Source organism: Triplophysa rosa, linkage group LG8 (assembly GCF_024868665.1).
Source record: "Triplophysa rosa linkage group LG8, Trosa_1v2, whole genome shotgun sequence".
NCBI classification, from domain to species: domain Eukaryota; kingdom Metazoa; phylum Chordata; class Actinopteri; order Cypriniformes; family Nemacheilidae; genus Triplophysa; species Triplophysa rosa.
The window spans coordinates 7,216,660-7,239,359 of NC_079897.1; the positions used below are offsets into that span (position 1 = coordinate 7,216,660).

Here is a 22,700-nt window from a genome sequence, read left to right on the forward strand (position 1 = left end):
AAGCAACATGGTTGCCTGTCATGGGTGGTGAGGACAAGGACCCAGATGGCGGGCAAGGGGTTAACATGACATTTAATAAAATATAAATACAAAACATACCCCCTGGGGGGTAACATAACAAAACACAAGGACTAACACTTGACATATAACTACAATAAACTAGACTACACAAAACACAGGACCTCACCACAGATGACACAAACACAACAGTACAATGAACCAGCACAAGACAAGAGACACAAGGTCAGTATATAGGGAGATAAATCAAGAGGGGACAGGTGCGGGGCATGAACTAATAATTATCACTAACGAGGAAACAAGAGTGCAGGAACAATGATGAGACCTGGAGAGAGCATATAGAAGGCCAGAAGAGTCAAAATGCCTCTCTCCACATGAAACAAGGCGTTCTGCCACGGCTCTGCCACAAGATCAAGAAAAGCAAGACAAGGTGGGGCAGAACCATGACAGTTGCCTATTCAGATGTTTTCAGATCATCTTAACTGTTGCTTGTCAGAGCAACAAATCAACAGTTTATGAGACAAATTTAAGTTGATGTAACAAATAAGAGTTTAGATATTGGGTTTACACTGAAGGAAGCTGGTGGGAACTGATCCTTCTCTACCAGCAAGAAATATGTTGTGCTAGCAAGATGCAGCAGAGAGCGATAAGCACTTTCAAACATATTCACAACCCCAATGAACCAATGATAGACAGCCTGCTCCCAGCATAGAAGCAGCATTTCTACTCCATGCATCAGTCTACTAAGTTTAAGTATTATTATGGCTCTTTTTCGGCCTTCTCTCAATTGGTTCATCATTTGAAATTATATCAAGTTTAAACCGTTTACACTGAAAAATGGAACAAAACGCACACTCATTGTAATGTAGTTTACAGACCATTTTACAATACACATTACACTCACAACAAATAGTGATTAATGTCATTTAGAAATATATCGCAACATTAAGACATTGTGAAAATGTGTTGTTTACTGTAGTTAGTGGATTTAGATAAGTCGTATGGTACTTTACATACAGTGAGGTCTGAATGTCAACAAATGAAAACTAAAATGATTTACTGTTAAAATACTTTCTTTTATCTCAGGTTAATTTGCATTTAACTCTATAAAAACGAAGAATTTTAAGAAATTTGTCCTCAGAACACTCGGTTTATATGGCATGAGTCATGTGGACATATTTGTTTCGAAGATTTCCTTGCTTCCAATGTAGCACACAAGATGTTCTTTAACACATTCTGAAATGAAATCATGCTGGGATGTCATGGATCATCAGCTCGAGTGTTGCTGTCATTAAAGTCAAAAGAGATGCAATACTAAGATTTTCTAAAATTACTGTACTTTGTTTAACTGAACTCACTCAAATTGTTGATTTTGTAATACACAGGAGTGAGTATTTCATGAAAAAAAGCTAAATAGCAGAACTATGTATGTGGCTTTTTAGGACAGTAGGCATTACAGTAAGCAACCATAGCAAACCTAGCGACTAGCCAAAACACCCTAGAAATCTTGTAACAATGCACTATAAACACTGTAGCAAATCCATGTCAATGCCCTGACAACCACACATGACATAATAACAATGCACCATAAATCACATGCTCTGTTCAAGAAAATGTAAATATCTAATTTTCATGTCAAGGTTTCAGAATCTCTAAATCATGTACAATACTGTCCACTACATTTTTTTCTTTACATTTAGTAATGTATTGCTCTTAGTGCTTAAGTTTCAGTGCAACCTTTGTTGATCAAACAAGAAAAAGGTAGAGAGGACCCGTGTTGTTTTCATCTCAGTGTGCACTATCTTTGCTGCAGCTCAGAGTCACTGAATGCACATTCCTCAGGCCGCTAGATTTTCATTGGCCAAAGGCTAAGTCAAACAACCCTGGCGAGCCTTCCATGCCTATGAGAATTGTTTGTAGATGTGCATATTCCCATGGCAACACAGCAGAAAAGACTTTCTTGTACTGAATCCTAAATTTTGATAAGATTTTAAAACATGCGTAGCCCTTTGACTTTACTTGAAGCTAAACACTCGCTGGTTGCTGTCTTCTCCATTTGGCTTTTGTTTTTCAGTGATTTCAGAATCAACTGGGTTTCCTTTATAGAGCTGCAACATCTACCGGCATTGGACAGCCCGATGAGCAGTGGGTGAAATATCCCTCCTACTCTGATGAGAGACATTGACAATTCAACACTCATAATGGGAAACTGAAAGCGCAAATGCAATTTAAATTCTCAAATGGTCTTTCAATTAGTTTACATTAGTCTTAGCAATGATTCTTGCTTTAAAAGCAGCTAGACATACATACTGTACAAGATATGAAACAGAATTTCCCTGAATTTAGGGATTTGAGATGCATTTGGAAAAGCCAGAGTTCTTTTAACTTGCTATATGGTGTTTTTAAAAGTTGAAAATGTCTATTTGAGAAGAGAGAAAAGGAGAGATGGTAGTTGCATCAGTGCCTGTGTTTGTGTATGCATGTTTATGCCGACAAGAAAAGCAGCACACTCAAGGTCAAGATGCTGCAGTGGCTGATGGGTAGGACAGCTACCCACAAAAAAGATACATGCTAATAACTGGAATGCTTTGAAGTGCACTTTGAAACTGTTTTTTTTTCAGCAGGAGGTACATTTCATTTTTACAAGTGCCAGAGGTCTTTGATTAATGTTGGTAAAAGCCTACTATTTCTGCATTATAAACCACCCTTGATCAACCATTTTTGGAAATGATTTGTGTTTTGCAGTGCTAATGTCAACAAACCTAATGTAACTTAAGTAGCTTTCCTTCAAAGGGTATATGTTTCTTTTTTAATTGTAACAATACAAGATATCATGTCATTAAATTATTTAAAAACACAGTCTATCAAAAGACCTCTCAACTTTTTTCCTACTGTGCAAAACAAAGGGGGGAGCAAGAAATGTTTTACAGTTCCCTTTATGTCAGTTTCTCGACATTGTGTCGAACCGACAGATGGGGTTCGCCCTTGAGAACCTATCAACTTCTGACTAGTTTAGAAAAGGCCAATGAAATTGGCGAATGAAATTTGCATGCCAGACTCCGCCCCGGATATCCGGGTATAAAAGGGAGACGGCGTGCTGCATTCATTCACCTTTTGTTCTTTGGAGCCTTCACACATGATCGACATCAAGACTTCAAACTCTACGCCGAATTACTGCTGGATTCTTACGACGTGGTGCAGCGGACTGTCCCTTCCTGCAGTGATTTCCCCTGGGCGTCTCGGCAGTTCCAGAAGTGTTCGGGTTTTCTCTCTAAAAGAGCTCATTTCTCCAGCGTGGCATGTCCCGCTGTTCTTGAGGGTGCAACACACTCATTGAGGAGGGGGACTGACACGATGTCTGCCTCAAGTGTTGGGTTGCCAGCACGCTGGGCCAGCCTTTGTGGATACATCTTGCCCGCACTGCGGGCGGTTGACGATTCAGACGTTGCGTTCACAGGTGGCTGTGTTCCCACGGGACTCAGCCACCACCTCGTCTGCTTCCCGTTCCATGACAGCAGTGGCTACGGCCCTGCCATCCGCTACAGCGAGCATCGAGGGTGATATGAGGATTACTGTGAGCGTTAATCCGTCAGCCACTGGAAGAAGCGGACGTCAAAATGTCAGCCATGCTTTCCCGGGCCGCTGTGAGCATTGGGTTGCAGTGCACCGCACTGCCTCTCCCAGCGCTCGCGGCTGGATAAATAGTGCCTCGGGTTTGAGCGCGGCTCCAAGCCGCGCCCGCCCCCAGTGCCGTGTTTCCCGGAAGTGCATGAGGAACTCAGTAAGACCTGGAACGCCCCCTTTTCGGCGCGTGCACGTCAAACTAGTTCCGTCGCCCTTTCTTCCCTCGATGGTGGGGCAGCTAGAGGATACGTCAATGTCCCCCAGGTGGAGTGTGCTGTCGCGGTGCACTTGTGCCCGCAGACGGCGGCCACCTATGAGTATGACCTAGACTCCCATCCAAAGCATGTAGGGATTCGGCATCCCTGGTGTCGAGAGCTTACACTGCTGCGGGCCAAGCTGCCTCCTTTCTCCACGTTATGGCCATCCTACAGGTCCATCAGGCCAGGGCGTTGAGAAAGAAAGTCAGTTTTCTCGACGCAGCCATCTCGCAAGGGGGGCTGTTCGGTGATACTGTTGAGCAGCAGTTCTCGACAGTAAAGAAGCAGACAGAGGCTATCCTCCCCCGCCGCGACTCAGCCCCCCTCCGGCCATCTAGATCCCGTGCACCGTCTGCTTCCTATCAGCCCTGGTCCTCTTCGACGCCCTCTGGCTCCGGTGCCCCCCACTCAGGCGGCCCTCCGGAAGAAGATGTCGAAGAGGAGACCGCCATCCCATCAGCAGCCGCGGCGGAAGCAGAAGCGGCCCTCATGGGAAGACCCCAGGGAGATCGAGAATACCACCGGGCCCGACCCCAGACATTCCATGGCTGGTTGGTCAATCCGGGACGGTTCCTGCCCCGTCCCAACAGCCCAGTTCTCACAAAAAGAGTTTTGTCTCTCTCTGGGTGTTTATCACAGCCGCTCTCACCCTCTACATGACGGTGTTCGGAAACTCGACGTTGCGTCACGGCGAGACCCAATGTCGAGGATAATCAGCAGCCCTCAGCACTCTCAGTTGACGGTGCATTGAGCTGCGTCATCGCCAGGCACGTAAGTCAGCAGAGCCGATCTCCTCCAAGGGGCTTCCGCATGGCGAGGGATCCGCAATGCCAGCCATCAAACCACCCCCCGGGAGGTCGATGAAGCAGATCGTACCCCTAGCCCCCCTGTCTCGGTCCATGGGAGCCTGACAAGAGCTTCCCAAACCATCACGGTGGCTACGGGATATGATCCAACTCGCCAGACGCCAGCCCAAGTTTCGAGGCATCCTCTCAACCTCAGTCAGAGGCAAGAATGCTCCCGTGCTTCAGGCTGAGGTCGCCACCCCTCTGGCGAAGGAAGCGATCGTGCTCGTCCCTCTAGCCGAGATGTTCAATGGGTTTTACAGTCCGTACTTCATCGTCCCCAAAAAAGGCAGGGGATGCTAGATCTGCGTACCCTGAACAGGCACCTACTCAAGCTGCCATTCAGGATGCTCACGCAGAAGCGCATCCTGGCATCTATCAGATGTCAAGATTGGTTCATGGCAATCGACCTGAAGGACGCTTACTCTCATGTCTCGATTCTCCCTCGTCATCGCCCGTTCCTACGGTTCGCTTTCGAGGGTCGGGCATATCAATACAGAGTCCTCCCTTTCGGTCTGTCCCTGACCCCACGAGTTTTCACAAAGACCGTGGAAGCTGCCCTCACTCCCCTCAGGGAGAGAGGTGTGCGGGTACTAAACTATCTCGACGACTGGCTCATCTTGGCACACTCGCGAGATCTGTTATGTACACATAGGGACCTAGTGCTCCGGCACCTAGATCGATTGGGACTACAGGTCAACCGAGAAAAGAGAAAGCTCTCCCCTGTGCAGAGCATCCTCTTTCTTGGTATGGAACTCAACTCGCTCAGTCAGTGTTGAACTGCCTGGAACATTTCAATCAGTCAGCGGTCCCCCTGAAACAATTTCAGAGGCTCCTGGGACACATGGCATCCTCGGCGGGGGTGATACCCCTCGGGTTGAAGAACATGAGACCGCTCCAACACTGGCTACATAGTCGAGTTCCCTGGAGTGCGTAGCACACCGGCAGCAGGCGGATGGTCATTACGCCTATCTGCCACCACACCCTAACCCCTTGGTCTTCAATGACCTTTCTATGGACAGGGGTCCCTCTCGGGCAGGTTACGAGGCATGTCGTGGTGATGACAGACACCTCCCTGCAGGGTTGGGGTGCAGTGTGCCATGGGCACGCATTATCGGGGGGTTGGACGGGCCGCCGCCTGCGCTGGCATATCAATTGCCTAGAGTTGTTGGCTGTGCTACTTGCACTGAAGAGGCTACAACCTCTTGTGCAGGACAAACACGTGCTGGTCCAGTCGGACAGCACAACTGCCGTAGCGTATATCAACCACAAGGGTGGCATTCGCTCACGGCAGTTAACACGACTCGCCCAACGCCTCCTCCTGTGGAGTCAGTAGGTGATCCGCCTCCCTGCCAGCCCTGCACAGATCCAACAAGTGTTACTAGTTGCGCAGTACTGGCCCAACCGGACTTGGTTCTTGGAGCCAATGCTCTTGACGACAACTCCCCCCTGTCCGATTCCCTTGACGAAGGACCTGCTTTCTCAGGGGAAGGGCACATTATGGCATCCCAGGCCAGACCTCTGGAACCTCCATGTCTGGCCCCTGGACAGGACGAGGAGATGCTGAGTGGCCTACCCCCTGCGGTGGTTGAGATCAGCACTCAGGCTAGGGCCCCGGCCACTAGGCGGCTATACGCCTATTAGTGGCGCCTCTTCTCATCCTGGTGCTCTTCTCGAAGAGCACCAGGAGTTGCTCGTTCGGGAACGCGGAGTTGATCGATCGGGAACGTGCTGTCCTTTTTACAAGAGAGACTTGAGACTAACCTCTCCCCTTCCACACTGAAAGTGTATGTAGCCGCCATTGCCGCTCATCACGACCCAGTTGCTGGAAAGTCTCTGGGACAGCACGACCTGGTCATCAGGTTCCTAAGTGGAATGGAAGGTGGAATCCGCCTCGTCCGCGCGCCGTACTCTCTTGGGACCTTGATGTGGTCCTGGCGGGCCTCAAGAGGCCCCCCTTCGAGCCCCTCGGAGATGCAGCTCTTCCTCATCTCACAATGAAGATGGTTCTCCTGATGGCGCTCGCCTCCATCAAGAGGGAAGGGGTTCTACAAGCATTCTCCGTATCCCCTGATTGCCTAGAATTCAGGCCCGGTGATTCTCACGTTATCCTGAGACCCCGGCCTGGCTACGTGCCCAAAGTTCCCACCACTCCCTTTCGGGACCAGGTGGTGAACTAGCAGGCGCTCCCCACCGGGGAGGAAAACCAAACCTCATCTGTGTTGTGTCCAGTACACGCACTGCGCCTCTACTTAGACCGCACGCAGAGCTTCAGGAGCTCTGATCAGCTCTTTGTCTGTTTTGGAGGTCAGCAGAAGGGGAGGGCTGTCTCCAAACAGAGATTGGCGCACTGGATTGTGGACGCCGTCACGACGGCGTACCCATCCCAAGATCGCCCGTGCCCACTGGCAGTGAGAGCTCACTCCACCCGAGGTATAGCCTCCTTGTGGGCACTGGCTCAGGGCGCCTCTCTGGCAGACATCTGCAGAGCTGCAGGTTGGGCTACGCCCAACACCTTCACGAGGTTCTACAACCTCCGCATAGAACCAGTATCAGCCCGCGTCCTGCATGGCAACATGTAGGACCGGCAGCCGGTAGGGCGTACGCCTATGAAAGCACCTTCCCCCCTTCCTATAGGTGGGTCAGCGTGCTATTGTAGCCTCACTTCTTCCCCCACTGGGTGAAGAACAGGCATTCCATCCACCACTAAGCAAGCACCTCCTGCGGGCGGACTGGGCAGAGCAGCCCTGCCCCTTCGGCCGGGTACCAACTGAGTTATCCACAACATAGCTCTAAGCAGACCTAGTGCTACCGGACGTTGTAACCCCCCCAATCGGGTGGCTCCGTCTGATGTATCTTCATGATTGGTTCCCACCTTGGTGGACCTCCACGTTGCGGTAAACTACTTCAATCCACACATTTTCCCATCAGCTCTCCCCTGACGGCAAGACCATGTTGGTGTCTCCACTAAAACTTCTCCCTACGGTAGGTCTCTGTAGCGCCTTCCCCCTCTGAGTAAATAGCATTTACCCAGTGGCCCTGACCGGGGCGGCTATACGCAGTTAAGAGAAAGAAGGCCCCACCCGTAACGGCCGGTGGTAGGGGCTTCCCACCTTTCCAAAAGCTCTGGGACCCCCGGTCTATCCACTGGAAGGTTACAATTTCGCGCGGGGGCAGATGTTGTGGATACGTCCTGCCCGCACTGCGGGCGGTGATGATTCAGACGTTGCGTCACGGGTGGCTGTGTTCCCACGGGACTCAGCCACCACCTCGTTTGCTCCCTGTTACGTGGCGGCAGGACTACGGCCCTGCCGTCCGCTACGGCAAGCAGCGAGGGTGATATGATGATTACTGTGAGCGATAATCCGCCAGCCACTGGCTCACGGACCGTTCACACCTCGTCTGACCGTTCCCCAGGAGAGGGTCCGCCGACTTATTCCTCAATCACGTATTCGGACACGATGCGTGATGATGAGATGTCTCTTGCAGCATCGGGGGGTGACGTACTGCCATCCGACTCCGACGATTCCTCGGGCTCCCTCCCTCAGGGGGTCGAGCCCAGGAAGAATCGGACGTCAAAATGTCTGCCATGTTTTCCCGGGCCGCCATGAGTGTTGGGTTGCAGTGCCCGCACTGCCTTTCCCGGCGCTCGCGGCTGGCTACATGGCGCCTCGGGTTTGAGCGCAGTTCTCTAAGCAGCACCCGCCCCCTGTGCCGTGTTTACCGGAAGTGCATGAGGGAACTTAGTAAGACCTGGAACGCCCCTTTCCGGCACATTTCACGTCAAACAAAGTTCCGTCACCCTCTCTTCCCTCGAGGTTGAGACAGCTGGAGGATACGTCGTTGTCCCCCAGGTGGAGTATGCCACTGCGGTGCTTGTGGAGGCCCATAGGAGGCGGCCACCTGGGGGGGGCTCGACCTAGACTCCCGTCCAAAGCATGTGGGGTCTCGGCATCTCTGGTGTCGAGAGCTTACATTGCGGCGGACCAAGCTGCCTCCTCTCCCCATGCTATGGGTCCTGCCAGGCCAGGGCGTTGAGAGAGCTCCACGAGGGTAAGACCGACCCAGCACGTATGCAGGAACTCAGCGCCGCCACCGACCTTGCTCTATGGGCGACCAAGGTGACCATGCGGGCCCTGGGTCGGACGATGTCCACACTTGTGGTCCATGAGAAACTCCTCTGGCCGATCCTTGCGCAGATGAGTAGCGCTGAGAAGGTCCGCTTTCTTGACGCACCCGTCTCACAAGGGGGGGGGGCTGGTTGGTGTTACTGTCGAGCCGCAGCGGCCCCGCTCACCCCCACCCGTCGGGGGGTGCGAGACCCACACGCGGCCTCCCCCGGAGGGTTCTCGACAGTAAAGAAGCAGTCCTCCGTTCCGCGACTCGGCCGCCTCGGCCGTCGAGTCCCGTGCACTGTCTGCTTCCCAGCAGCCCTGGTCCTCTTCGACGCCCTCCAGCTCTGGCGCCCCCCACTCAGGCGGTCCCCCCTGGAGGAGACAGCGAAGAGGAGACCATCGCCCCATCAGTAGCCGCGGCGAAGCGGCCCTCATGGGAAGACCTCAGGGGGATCGAGGCTACCATTGGGCCCGACCCCAGCCACATCGCTGGGAAGTCGGATAGGGATGGATCCTGCCCCGTCTCTCCATCTGCTGGCCCCCACCGGGGGGCTAGCGCCCACTTACTCTCAAAAAAGGAGAGTTTCCTCTCTCTCTGGGTTAGCACAGCCGCTCTCAACCTCTGCACGACGGTGAACGGCAAACTCGACGTTGCGTCATGGCGAAGCGCAATGTTGAGTATAAACACCAGCCCTCAGCACTCTCAGTCAGACAGTGCATTGAGCTGCGCAGTCGCCAGGCAGGAAAAACAGCAGAGCCGATCTCCTCCCAGGGGGACCTCCCCCGGCAAGGAATCCGTACTGCTAGCCATCGAACCACCCCCTGGGGGGACGATGAAAAAGATCGTACCTTTAGTCCCCTTCTTATTTCTGGGAGCCTGTCCGGCTTCCCAGGCTATCAGGCTGGCTAGGGAAGACGATCCGTCTCGGCTACGCGATCCAGTCGCCTCACGCCCGTCAAGTTTCAGGGCATCCAATATACCTCAGTCAGAGGCTAGGATGTTGCCGTACTTCGGGCCGAGGTCGCCACCCTTCTGGTGAAGGGAGTGATCGAGCCCGTCTCACCAGCCGAGATGTTCAACGGAATTTACAGCCTGTATTTCATTGTCCCCAAGAAAGGCGGGGGGTTGCGCCCTATCTTGGATCTCTGTGTTCTGAACAGGCACCTACACAACCCTTGGCACGGATGCCCTTGCGCACAGCTGGCCGCGGGACAAGCGGAAGTACGCTTCCCCCCCAGTGAGCCTCAGTGCACAGGTCCTGTGCAAGGCCAGGGAAGAGGAGCATCAAGTGGTACTAGTTACGCCCCTTTTGGCCTAACCAGGACTTGGTTCTCAGAGCTAAGGCTCTGACAACAACTCCCCCCTGGCCGCTCCCCCTGGCGAACTGCTTCCCCAGGGGAAGGGGCACGTTACGGCATCCCAGGCAAAACCTGGTCTCCATGTCTGGACGGGACGAGGAGATCCTGAGTGACCCACCCCCGGTCTGGTTGGGACGTCACTCAGGCTAGGGCTTCGGCCACTGGGCGGCTATACGCCCATAGGTGGTGCCTCTTCTCGTCCTGGGGCTCTTCTCGGCGAGAAGACACGCGGAGTTGCTCGGTCGGGTACGAGCTGTCCCTTCCTCAAGAGAGACTGGGGAGTAACCTTTCCCCCTCCACACTGGGAATGTATGTAGCCGCTATGGCCGCTCATCACGACCCAAGTGCTGGGTAGCCTCTGGGACAGCACGACCTGGTCATTAGGTTCCTAAGGGGCGCGAGAGGGTGACCACCTTATCCGCGCTCCGTACCCTCTTGCGACCTAGGTTGCGGGCCTCAAGAGGCCCCGCCCCCTTCGAGCCTCTCCGGGTTGACGCTCTTTCTCAGTCTTGATAAAGAAGGTTCCATAGGAACCCCATTCTGTCGGTTCGACACAACGTCGAGAGACCGACTGAAAGGGAACGTCTTGGTTACGGATGTAACCTCGGTTCCCTGATGGAGGGAACGAGACGTTGTGTCCCTTATGCCACAACACTGGCCACCCACCCCAGCGGTCGGGGGAGGATGCTTTAGGCTCCTCAGACCAAAGGTGAATGAATGAGCACGCCGGCTTCCCTCTTATACCCAGACATCCGGGGAGGAGCCCGGCATGCAAATTTCTTTCACCAATTTCATTGGCCTTTCTAAACTAGTCAGAAGTTGATAGGTTCTCAAGGGCGAACCCCATCTGTCGGTTCGGCACAACGTCTCGTTCCCTCCATCAGGGAACTGAGGTTACATCCGTAACCAAGATGTTTTCTCTGGGTAAAAAAAGATGAGAAACATAAACAGCAGATATTGCTGCAGCCTGCAACAATACCAATTTAAGCAATAACATATTCAGCAGATAGAGGAGATATAACCCCTGAAGGCTAAGTCACCTTCCTTTACCTGCCTTCTAATTAAAAATATTTTAACTCTAGGACGGAAAAAAGAAGAAATGTTTTTTTGTGTGTGTCTTTCGAAACAGAAAAGACACTGACTTACTTTCTCGTGAATATAAGAACTCCAGACATCTGGTTGAAATCTTTGACAATATACTGTACATTGTGCAGGATACAGTTGAGAAGATATGGCTATTAATCACAATATGTCAGATTAAAGGAACACCATAAGAAATGACTAAATAACTAAGAGAAAGGTTGTCTTTAAGAGAAAGCCAAAGCTGTTTTGCAAAATTTTATATAATACAAAATGAACACAGAGAAAGAAAATTAAGAGAAAATAACGATAATAACAAAAAGTAAAACAAAAACGTATTACTGTGGATAGTACTAGGGAAATATGTAGAAATATGTTGAGCACAATAAAAAATAAAGTTATATATAGAACAAAAGCATTCTGAGGCAAGATTAGATTTTGTGTAAAGGTAATGCTATATCAATCCACTGTGTTATGTCACTCACACCAGTCCACCAATGCAGCCATATATGTTACTATTATGCAACAATTTTGTGTTAATGCTTACACTTTAGTCATGGATTTCTTAAACAGCCTACATTTACAACAACAAAAATAGACTGCCTTCCTAATTTTGAATCAATCTAAAGGATGAATCAATTCTGTATGTTAACTGTTGAAGTTTAGTGAGAGGCAAAAGTTTAGAACAAACCCTTAGCACACTGTTTGAGGAATATCAACACAGTGCTGACAAACACTGTAATAAGAGTTTAGGTTCATATAACAGTCTCTCAATCTGAAACAAACCTGGAGCATTTGCTCACAGTTTATTAATATGAATTTATTTTCAGCAATGGCACAATGACGACTTCAGAGACTAACCTGAGGGCATTAAACTTTCATGTAAGGTTTGACATTTCCCTCTTCAGCATACCGCTCCTCTCACACTTACTCTGCGCCTTTTCTTCGCTTTCATTCTTGACAGCTTTGATCCTGCAACCAAACTCAGGTGACTGGCATTTGTAACATTAATGCACTCTGATTGGCCACTTAGAGCAAATAAAACACTCACACTCAGGGTAAGTTTACACTTGCAAGGTTTTAAAATGCATTCAAATAATTCAACCAGATTTTGTTTTTTGAACAGAGTTTGACATTAACACACCCCAGCCCGGCAAATGCGGGTGGCCAGTAAGACAGCCACTCCCACTGGCCATTTTGGCGGGTTGAACATTATGTGAAATAATAAACAATGGGTTATACGACACTAACTCAGCCTTTGGTTGGTTCATCCGCCATCGCCGGTCCCAAGTCCCGATAAGGGGTTGGGCGTGGGGCTATCACCCCACCCCATAAAAGAACCTGTTGCTACAGAAACTGTAAGAGATCAACATCGGCAGCGTTGTCAACAAATTAAATGTGGAGAAGACAGCCGTAGTTCAATGACAGTGTTGGATCATAGCCCTCAAGAGGACATCCAACGTCCGATGTCTGGCTGCATCTTCAACACAAAGGAAATCACCCGGATTGGAACATCCGTACCCTCTATCAAGCAGTGGCACTGGCCCAACTCCTTTGGGAGTTTGATCGATGTGCTCGGTCAATGTGAAGTTCGCTGGATTGGTAGTGGTCAACTGATTAACGATGAGAAAGTAATACTTTACTCTGGCTACAATTCTGACCACGCAAGAGGCGTCTGACTTGTCCTTTCAAAGAAAGCGACAGCAGCTCTCATCAGCTGGACATCAGACTCGACATGTAAAAGTCACCGTCATCCAGGCCTACGCGCCCACTGAGAATGCCAATGACATCACCAAAGATGCCTTCTATGACCAACTCCAGCATGAATTGGACTCAACACCATGCCACGGCCCAGTGATGCTGCTTGCCAACTTGAACACACAAATTGGCAACTCTCCACAAGGCTTTGAACAAACCGTTGGCCCTTATGAATCAACACGCAAGACAAACGACAACGGTGAGAGGCTCATGTCTTTAGGCGCAGCAAACGCTCTTTTAGTCGGTAACACCTACTTCACCCACCCGACGATCCACAAGTAAACGTGACGATCACTGGACCATGCATACCCTGAATGCCCAACCTTGCCGCCCACGTCCGTTTGATGTTGCAAAACTTAAGGATTCAAATTGAGCTGCCCATTTTCAGATTGAACTACAAAATCGCTTCGAGGCTGTTGCCGATCTAACAGACATTAAGCAACATTGGAAAGGTATTGGACAAGAGGCACTCGTAGCGAGCGCGGATTTAACCATTTGCCAGGGACCTGGAACATATAGAGAGTGATAGATTTAAGGGCGAACAAGGGCACTCATTGACCAGTGGCATAACGCCAAGCATGTCAGCGACCAAGCGTCCACCAAAGACGCCTGAGCCACGGCTGAAGCAGCATAACGTGAGCTTGATTGACAAATCAAAAGAAGCTGTTGGCACGATAAGAGGGAGTGGATCGAAAAGAAATGAGGCGCAGGAAGCCACTGGCTGAAATGACTGAAAGACATTTGATCTACACGTCGATGTAGGGCCGATTGCACTGGAAGAGACGATGATGGCAATACGGGCACTCAAAAACGGAAAATCCGCAGCACTGGACTTAGTACAGAGGCCGAGATGTGGCCAGGGAACTCTTGTGAACGCTTGTTGGGCAAAAGCCGAAGTCGAGAAAAGGAGTAATCATCCTCCTCCCAAAGAAGGGTAACCTCTCGGACTGCAACAACTGGCATGGAATCACCCTGCTGTGCGTGCCTGGTAAAGTGCTCTGCTGGCCCCCACCCAACCTGCCTTGGTGACTATGACGATGGCTTTGGAGCGGGAGTCTGTGAAGATCGGGCTCAGAATCAGCGGTTCAAAAAATAAGATCATGAGCATTGGATATGCCCCCATATGAGTACCTATAATTATCAGCAACCACTGAATTGAGGAGGTCGACCAATTTACCTATATAGGCAGCATCATTTCAGCAGAAGGCGACGCAGACCATGATGTAGTCTACCATATTGGGAAAGCTACAACAGTCCTGCGAAGGCTCCAACCAATATGAAGATCACATCCTGAAGATCACATATCAAGATTGGGTGACTAATGAAGAAGTGCATTGGCGGACTTCTACTAGCCCATTGGCACAAACCGTCATCGCGTGTTGGATGCATTTCACTGGTCATATCCTACAAAAGCTGTAACTAGGCTTCCACGAACGGGCATACTTTGGAACACTCAACAAGGGAAGCGGAAGCAAGGACTCCCCAAAATCACGTGGCGGAGGAAATTCATTGAAGACCTCAAAGCCGTCAACCTCTCCTGGGATGAAGCTGAAATCGCTGCAGCTGCAGCTGAGCATAATGGAGGTCCCTTGTCGCCCAATGCGCCGAGCGGCACGGTAGGATCTAAGTCTAAGTAAGTAAAGTAATGCGACACTACGAAACTACAACTCCATTGAGCACTTCATGCACCCAGTATTTAGAAAAGTCCAGAAAAGTCTGTTGGTTATAACGCCAGCATGTCAACTAAACGGGCGAAGACAGCTTCGCTAAAAGATAGTGTGGCTGTGAAGTGGCTCGTCCTCATAAAGTCCGCTGAGCTCAAAAAGATGAAGTTGCTAGCTGCGTCTCAATTCGAAGGCTGCGTCTTCTGGAGGTTACATTTTTCGGGGCGCACACGTCATCGGGTTTATAATTTCAGGTTTTATTTCAGAAAGGCAACCGTTACATTTCAATGTAGGAATGAAACTACAACGATTACATTTACATTTAGTCATTTAGCAGACACTTTTACCCAAAGCGACTTACAAATTAGGTAAACAATGGAAGCAATTTGAACAACATAAGGACAACAAAAAGCATAGGCGCAGTAAAACTGGTCTCATATAGCCTACCACAGTATACAAAGGCCTTTTTTTTTAAGGATAGAAAGAGTAGAAAAGAGATTGAAGTCAGAACTAATCAGTCAGGTGCTGATGGAAGAGATGTGTTTTCAGCCGATTCTTAAAGATGGCTACAGAATCTGCTGATCTTGTAGCAGTGAGCAGATCATTCCACAAATGTGGAACAGATACAGAAAAGGTACATGAGATGTCATCAAGCGGAGGTTTCCTGCAGCTGCAATACAACAGGACTTATGTTTGAAAATATGGCAGGTGAGATTTTATATCCGGACGAGTTGCTTTACACTTGCTCTTAACCCAAGTACACTGAGCCGTGCTGCTTGCATGCGGTGTAGATTTAGACAGAGTACGATTTTATTACTTTTTTCTCTATATATCCCATAGAAAACTAAAAAACTGACCTGAACTACATGTGGACAAATGCAGAGACGCGAGAAAAAAACTGCATGCAGAAACAGTAGTGTTCATACATACAGATACAGATGGTTTTGAACAACTTCAGTGCAGAAATGGGGAGAGATAAACACCGCAGTGTGCGCGTCATCTATGTTAGAGTGTTGTGATTGGCCCAAAGCAGTCAGCTCGTCATGCGTTGTACGTGCTTTTACCGATAATCTTCATTCTTCATTCACACAGCACCTCATACTGGTAATTTGCCGGTAATCTTCCAACTACTATTACTGGTTTATTACTGGTCCTATTACTATTACCTTGAAAGGTAACTCATACTGTAGCTCAAATTTATGGAACCATATTGGTAGCTATTTTCAATTTGAAATGCAATACGCAAAATGACAATGCAATTGTGTATTTAAATATACATTTTAAATAACATATGTGCAACATTAAGTGCAAAATGAAAATAAAAATTTAATTATATCAATTACATTTGTCAGTTCCTACACTAGTTTTAATATGTTATTTAAATGGGTATTTTTAACGCTCTTTAAGTTGCAAAATTAAAATGAAATTTTAAATGATTATATATGTTTAAGATAGTCAAGCAAAACTGTAGCAAAATTAAAATTTTATTTTATTTTCCCTAAATGCATTAACATTATCAGGTGGAACATTAGGGATTGCATTTTCATTTACACACAGCGCGTTGGGTGTTGCAAAATTCAATGTGGACTTGAAAATGCATTTCGAGCTGGCCACGCCCCATCCCCGGTACAGCGTCATTGTGTGAGGGTGGAGCCAGAATCACTCGTTACGTGCATGGATGTGCGGCTGTGGAGCTCATAAAAACATTAAATCGCATGCACACCAATTGACCCTTCGCTAAGCCCCACCCTCCTTAGTTACTGTTGCTACGCCTGTCAAGCTTTCACGCCTGGCAAGTGTATTACAGTATGTATGCACTGGTGTCAGACGTTCCCAAGGAGATAATTAGTAATTTTTGGCGAACATGTGAAATATCTGAGAGAGCAAGACAAAAGGGACTGCAGTGTGCATTCGACGGATATATGCACGACATAATATGCAACCGATTAGAAAATAATTTAATCAAAATTGAAGCTAAAGCCTATGAATGATATTATATTTTTAGTAGCGCGCCAGGCTACTGCTCACACGTCGTGGGTCTAATGTACGCCTTGGACCTGGCAAGAGCCAGAGATGCTGAGCTGAGCCATACACTCTAAAAAAAAAGCCGTAAAAATAGGGCACAATACACTGTATTAATATGAAGGAATTTTCCGTGTTCATTTTTACAGTTGTTTTACCTGTATTTTACAGTTTGCACGGCATTCATTTGCATTTTAGCATTAATGGAAATGTCCGTAAAATAAAGGAAAAATTTCTGCCAGTACTTATCTGTTTTTTCACGGGATTCTTTTTTACAGTGTACATCATCAACAACACAAACAAATTTCCATCTTGCCTTTAATCATCTTATTTTACATTCAAATATATGCATTATGAACAAAGAACCGTCATTATTTTCAAGCAATGATGTGCTGAGTTAGCTAGCTAGCTAGCATTAGTGCGCTCTTACCTTGGAGCAAACATAGGTGTTTTTGTTAATCTTGTCGACCTTTAGTGGGACATTCTAAAACGCTTAACGTGAAAAAACGCTCAACGTACCTAAACAGCGATAAAGGAAAACGTCTTGGTTACGGATGTAACCTCGGTTCCCTGATGGAGGGAACGAGACGTTGTGTCGAACCGACAGATTGGGGTTTGTCTTGAGAACCTATCATCTTCTGAGTATTTAGAAAAGGCCAATGAAAATTGGCGAATGAAATTTGCATGCCGGGCTCCTCCCCGGATGTCCAGGTATAAGAGGGAAGCCGGCGTGCTCATTCATTCACCTGTTGGTCGGAGGAGCCTAAAGCATCCTCCCCCGACCGCTGGGGTGGGCGGCCAGTGTTGTGGCATGAGGGACACAACGTCTCGTTCCCTCCATCAGGGAACCGAGGTTACATCCGTAACCAAGACGTTCCCTTTCTGTCAGTCTCTCGACGTTGTGTCGAACCGACAGAATGGGGTTCCTATGGAAAACGCCACAGCACTGAGCCGCGTCACAATCTCTGCGGAGCGACGTTGACTGGCCTGGGCGAGTCAGACGAAGACGCTAACGCGAAATTATGACCCTCCAGTGGAGAGGTAGGGGGACCCAGAGCTTTACACAAAGTTGGGAAGCCCCTATCACCGGTCGTCACGGGCGGAGGCCTAGTTCTCTAAATGGCGAGAAGCCGCCCGGCACCGTATGGGCCACTGGGTAAGCATTATTCCCCCCTGGGGGAAAAACGCTGCAGAGGCCACTACCTACCGTAGGGAGGAATTAGTGGAGACACCACATGGTCTCACCATCAGGGGAGAAATCATGGGAGGAAAGTGCGGACTGCAGGAGTTAACCGCAAGGTGGGAGTCCACCTGGGGAGGTCATGGGTTGCAAAGGTGGGAACCATTCATGAGGATACATTAGACGGAACAGCCCACGGAGGGGGGGTTACCACGTCTGGAGCACTAGGTCCGGTTAGAGCTATGTGGGAGATAACTCAACTGTTCCCCAGCCTAAGGGGGCAGGGCTGCTCTGCCCAGCCTGTCCCCTGGAAGGGTGCTTAGTGATGGATGGAATGCCTGTTCTTTACCCGAGGGGAAAGAAGTGAGGCGGGATCGCCACTGCTCCCCCAGGAGGGGGAAGGGCTTCAGCAGGCGTACGCCCTACCGGCTGCCGGTAACACACCTTGCCAGGATGCGGGCTGACACCGGTTCCGCGCGTAGGTATTAGAACCTCACGGAGTTGTTAGGCATAGCCCAACCCGCAGCTCTGCAGATGTCTGTCAGAGAGGCGCCCTGAGCCAGTGCCCATGAGGAGTGTGCCTCACTCCCAACGGGCAGGGGCGAAATGAGATCGGTATGCCCTAACGAGGGCATCCACGATCCAGTGCGCCAGCCTCTGTTTGGAGACAGCCCTCCTGCTGACCTCCAAAACAGACAAAGAGCTGCTCAGAGCTACTGGGCTCTGCGTGCGGTCCAAGTAGAGGCGCCGTGCGCGTACTGGACACAACACGGATAGATTGGGTCTTTCTCCCCGATGGGGAGCGCCTGCAGGTTCACCAACTGGTCTCTCGGGAGAGTGGTGGGAACCTTGGGCACGTAGCCGGGCGGGGTCTCAAGATAACGTGAGAATCCCGGCCCCGAGTTCTAGGCAATCTGTGGACACGGAGGGTGCTTGTAGATCCGCTACCCTCTTGGAGGTGAGCGCCATGCGGGAAGCCGTCTTTATCAAGACTGAGAAAGAGCGGCAACCCCGAGAGGCTCGAAGGGGGCGGGGCCTCTTGAGCCACCTAGGTCGCAAGAGGGTACGGAGCGCGGAAGGTGGTCACCCTCTCGCGCCCCTTAGGAACCTAATGACCAGGTCGTGCTGTCCCAGAGGCTACCCAGCACTTGGGTCATGATGAGTGGCCGTAGCGGCTACATACATTCCCAGTGTAGAGGGGGAGAGGTTACTCCCCCGTCTCTCTTGAGGACGGGACAGCTCGTACCCGACCGAGCAACTCCACGGGTCTTCTCGCCGAGAAGAGGACAAGGACGAGAAGAGGCGCCACCTATGGGCGTATAGCCGCCCAGTGGCCGAAGCCCTAGCCTGGATCTCCTCGTCCCGTCCAGACACGGAGACCAGGTTTTGCCTGGGATACCGTAACGTGCCCCTTCCCCTGGGGAAGCCGTTCGCCAGGGGGAGCGGCCAGGGGGGAGTTGTTGTCAGAGCCTCAGCTCCGAGAACCAAGTCCTGGTTAGGCCAAAGGGGCATAACTAGTACCACTTGATACTCCTTTTCCCTGGTCTTGCACAGGACCTGTGCAATGAGGCTCACTGGGGGAAGCGTACTTCCGCTTGTCCCGCGGCCAGCTGTGCGCAAGGGCATCCGTGCCGAGGGTACCTCGGACAGGGAATACCAAAGCGGACAATGGGTGGAGTCCGGGGAGGCAATAGGACCCCCTGTGCCTGGCCGAACTGCCCCAAATGAGCCGGCTGCGCGGGGAGGGAGTCGCCACTCTCCGCGAGGCGTCGACTGACGAGAGAGCGCATCGGCTGTCTGGTTCAGGACGCCTGGGATGTGTGTGGCTCACAGGGAGCTGATCACCTGCTGACTCCAGAGGAGGAGGCGTCGGGCGAGTCATGTTAGCTGCTGTGAGTGAAAGAATATGCCACAGCAGCTGTGCTGTCCGACCGGACCAGCACGTGCTTCCCTGCACGAGAGGTAGTAGCCTCCTCAATGCAAGTAGCACAACCAACAACTCTAGGCAGTTGAAATGCCAATGCAGGCGGGGGCCCGTCCACCGCCCCGACACTGCTTGCCCGTTGCACACGGCACCCCAACCTTGCAGGGAGGCATCCCAAAGGGGACCCCTGTCCGCAAGAAGGTCATGGAGACCAGGGGGTTAGGGTGTGTCGGCAGAAAAGTGTGTGACCATACGCCTGCTGCCGGTGTGCCACGCTCTCCAAGGAACTTGACTCTGCAGCCAGTGTTGGAGCGGTCGTATGTGCATCGACCCGAGGGGGACCACCCCCGCCGAGGATGCCATGTATCCCAGGAGCCTCTTGTTACAGGGGGACCGCTGACTGTCTGATCTTCAGGCAGTTCAACACTGATAGGGCGCGCTAGTCAGTCGCGCTGCCTCTGGGAGGCCGCGAGGGTGCGGGCTTCTTCGTCGCGGGTCTCGCACCCCCCCGGGGTGTGAGCGGGACCGCTCGTGAGGACAGAGTCGAGTTCCATACCGAGAAAGAGGATGCTCTGCACCGGGGAGAGCTTGCTCTTTTCTCAGTTGACCTGTAGCCCCACCGATCTAGGTGCCGGAGCACCAGGTCCCTGTGTGTACACAACAGATCTCAAGAGTGTGCCAAAACTTGAGCCAGTCGTCGAGATAGTTAGTACCCGCACACCTACGGGGAAGGAGGGCGGCTTCCACGACCTTCGTAAAGACTCGTGGAGACAGGGACAGACCGAAGGGGAGGACCCTGTACTGATATGCCCGTCCCTCGAACGCGAACCGTCGGAACGGCCGATGTCAAGGGAGGATCGCGACATGAAGTACGTGTCCTTCAGGTCGACTGCCATGAACCGGTCCTGAAACCTGACGGACGACAAATGTTTCCAAAAGCTCTGATAAAAAGGGACAGAAATATAAATGAGATGATGTAGTGCGTTCTTGTGGCACGAATGCTCGCGTGGCTAATTGCGTCAGTGGGCTAACTGGCGTTGCTGTTTATCAGTGGAACAAGAGCTCGTTCTTTTGACAGCAGCAAGTGTTTAGTACAAGGAAGGTTTGACATAAATTTGGTTTTCCTTGATCGCTGTTTAGGTACGTTACGCCACGTTAAGCTGTTTCCTTATAATGGACTTCTATGGGGGAGAAAATGCTTAACGTGATATTATTCACTTTATCCGCGGAAGAAGAGCTCGTTCTTTAGACAGCAGCAAGTGTTTAATACAAGGAAGGTTTGACAGAAATTTGGTTTTCCTTGATCGCTGTTTAGGTACGTTAAGCGTTTTTCACATTAAGCGTTTTAGAATGTCCCACATTTTGTCCACCGAGGCGCATTTACGCGGCTGAAAACGGTGTTGTGAATGAGGCTTTCCACACTGTTTGATCCACGTCCGGCATTTCTCCCCTTGGGTTTTAGGTTTCGGGAAGGGAAAAAATTCCAGTACCCCGTCCAAACTTTTAGCATACTGGCTAAAAGTACTGGCTAGATTTACACAATCCATACGCACAACACTTCGGCATGTTTCCCTCGCTCGAAAGCTTGACAGACCTCCCGCGCCTAGTTACGGTTGCTAAACCACGATTGGTCTGTGGCGGTTTTCGGGCGTGGCTTAGCGAAGGGTCAATTGGAGCACCAAGACAAAAATTACTTACGTGTATTTTAAGATTATTACGTGTCTGTAGACGATAGAACTAGTAGCTACATTGCTAGAACATATCGTAGAGAATTCTCTATGAAGGTATTTCAGTAGCAAAACTTGAGAGCATGTAGATTTTAATTTGTGAACTTGTAAAGTATTTGTACCTGTACACTAAAATCTACACTCACAGCCCCAATGTGAAAACTTGTCAAATAAAAAACTGAAGTTGCACTCGTGGACAAAACTCACAAATTTACATTTATGCGTTTGGCAGACGCTTTTATCCAAAGTGACTTACATTGCTTTATCCTATACATAGGCATGTGCAATCCCTGGGATCGAACCCACAACCTTGCGTTGTTAACACAATGCTCTTACCACTGAGCTACAGGAAAGCTAAATCTAAGCTAAAGCTAAATTCTCAAACCAACTCAACTCAACTTTATTTAGTATAGCGCTTTTACAATTTTCATTGTTACAAAGCAGCTGTACATGAGACATATTGACTATAAGCAAAATAATTAAAGTTGTACCTGCAAAAACAAGAAAAGGTTGAAAACACAGAAGACAAACATACCCACATACAAAACACTCCACACACACAATATGCACACGTACTAACACACATAGGCATAGAGACACACACACACACACGGATGCGCACGCACACACACACAACACACACACACACACACACACACACACGTACGTACACAGACAAGTACTCACACACACACACGCTCAGTGAGAGCACACATTTAGGATAAAGGAGAGAGAAGCACAGGTCAAATATAACAGACTATAAATTCCTATATGCAATATTAATTAAGTAAAACTTTAAAATTCTAAAGCAGCCCCCCCGGTCAGGCAGATAGTGCAAAAACAGTATGCAAACGGTGGCGAGGAACCCAAAACTCTAATCGAGAAAAAAAACCTCAGGAGAACCCAGGCCCAACCAGGGGATTCCAGTTCCCCTCTGGCAAAAGCTGCTGCCTCTGCACAAGCTCCAGAGAACTTGCACAACAAGGCTAAATAAAATAAATAAACTTAATAATAAAATAAATTATAGTTTAAGATTATCATTAATAATCTAATAGCATTTGAAGTTTTGTGGTGAAGACATGTCAAGAGACCGCGTCCTTCTTTATCCAGCTCTATCATCTCAGCTC

General features: G+C 49.7%; 1 protein-coding gene across 1 annotated transcript in view; it reads right to left on the reverse strand.

Moving 5' to 3' along the window:
- The window catches only part of grik2 (glutamate receptor, ionotropic, kainate 2), a 232,182-nt gene that overhangs the window by 82,398 nt on the left and 127,084 nt on the right, over nt 1-22,700 (reverse strand). The window lies entirely within an intron of this gene.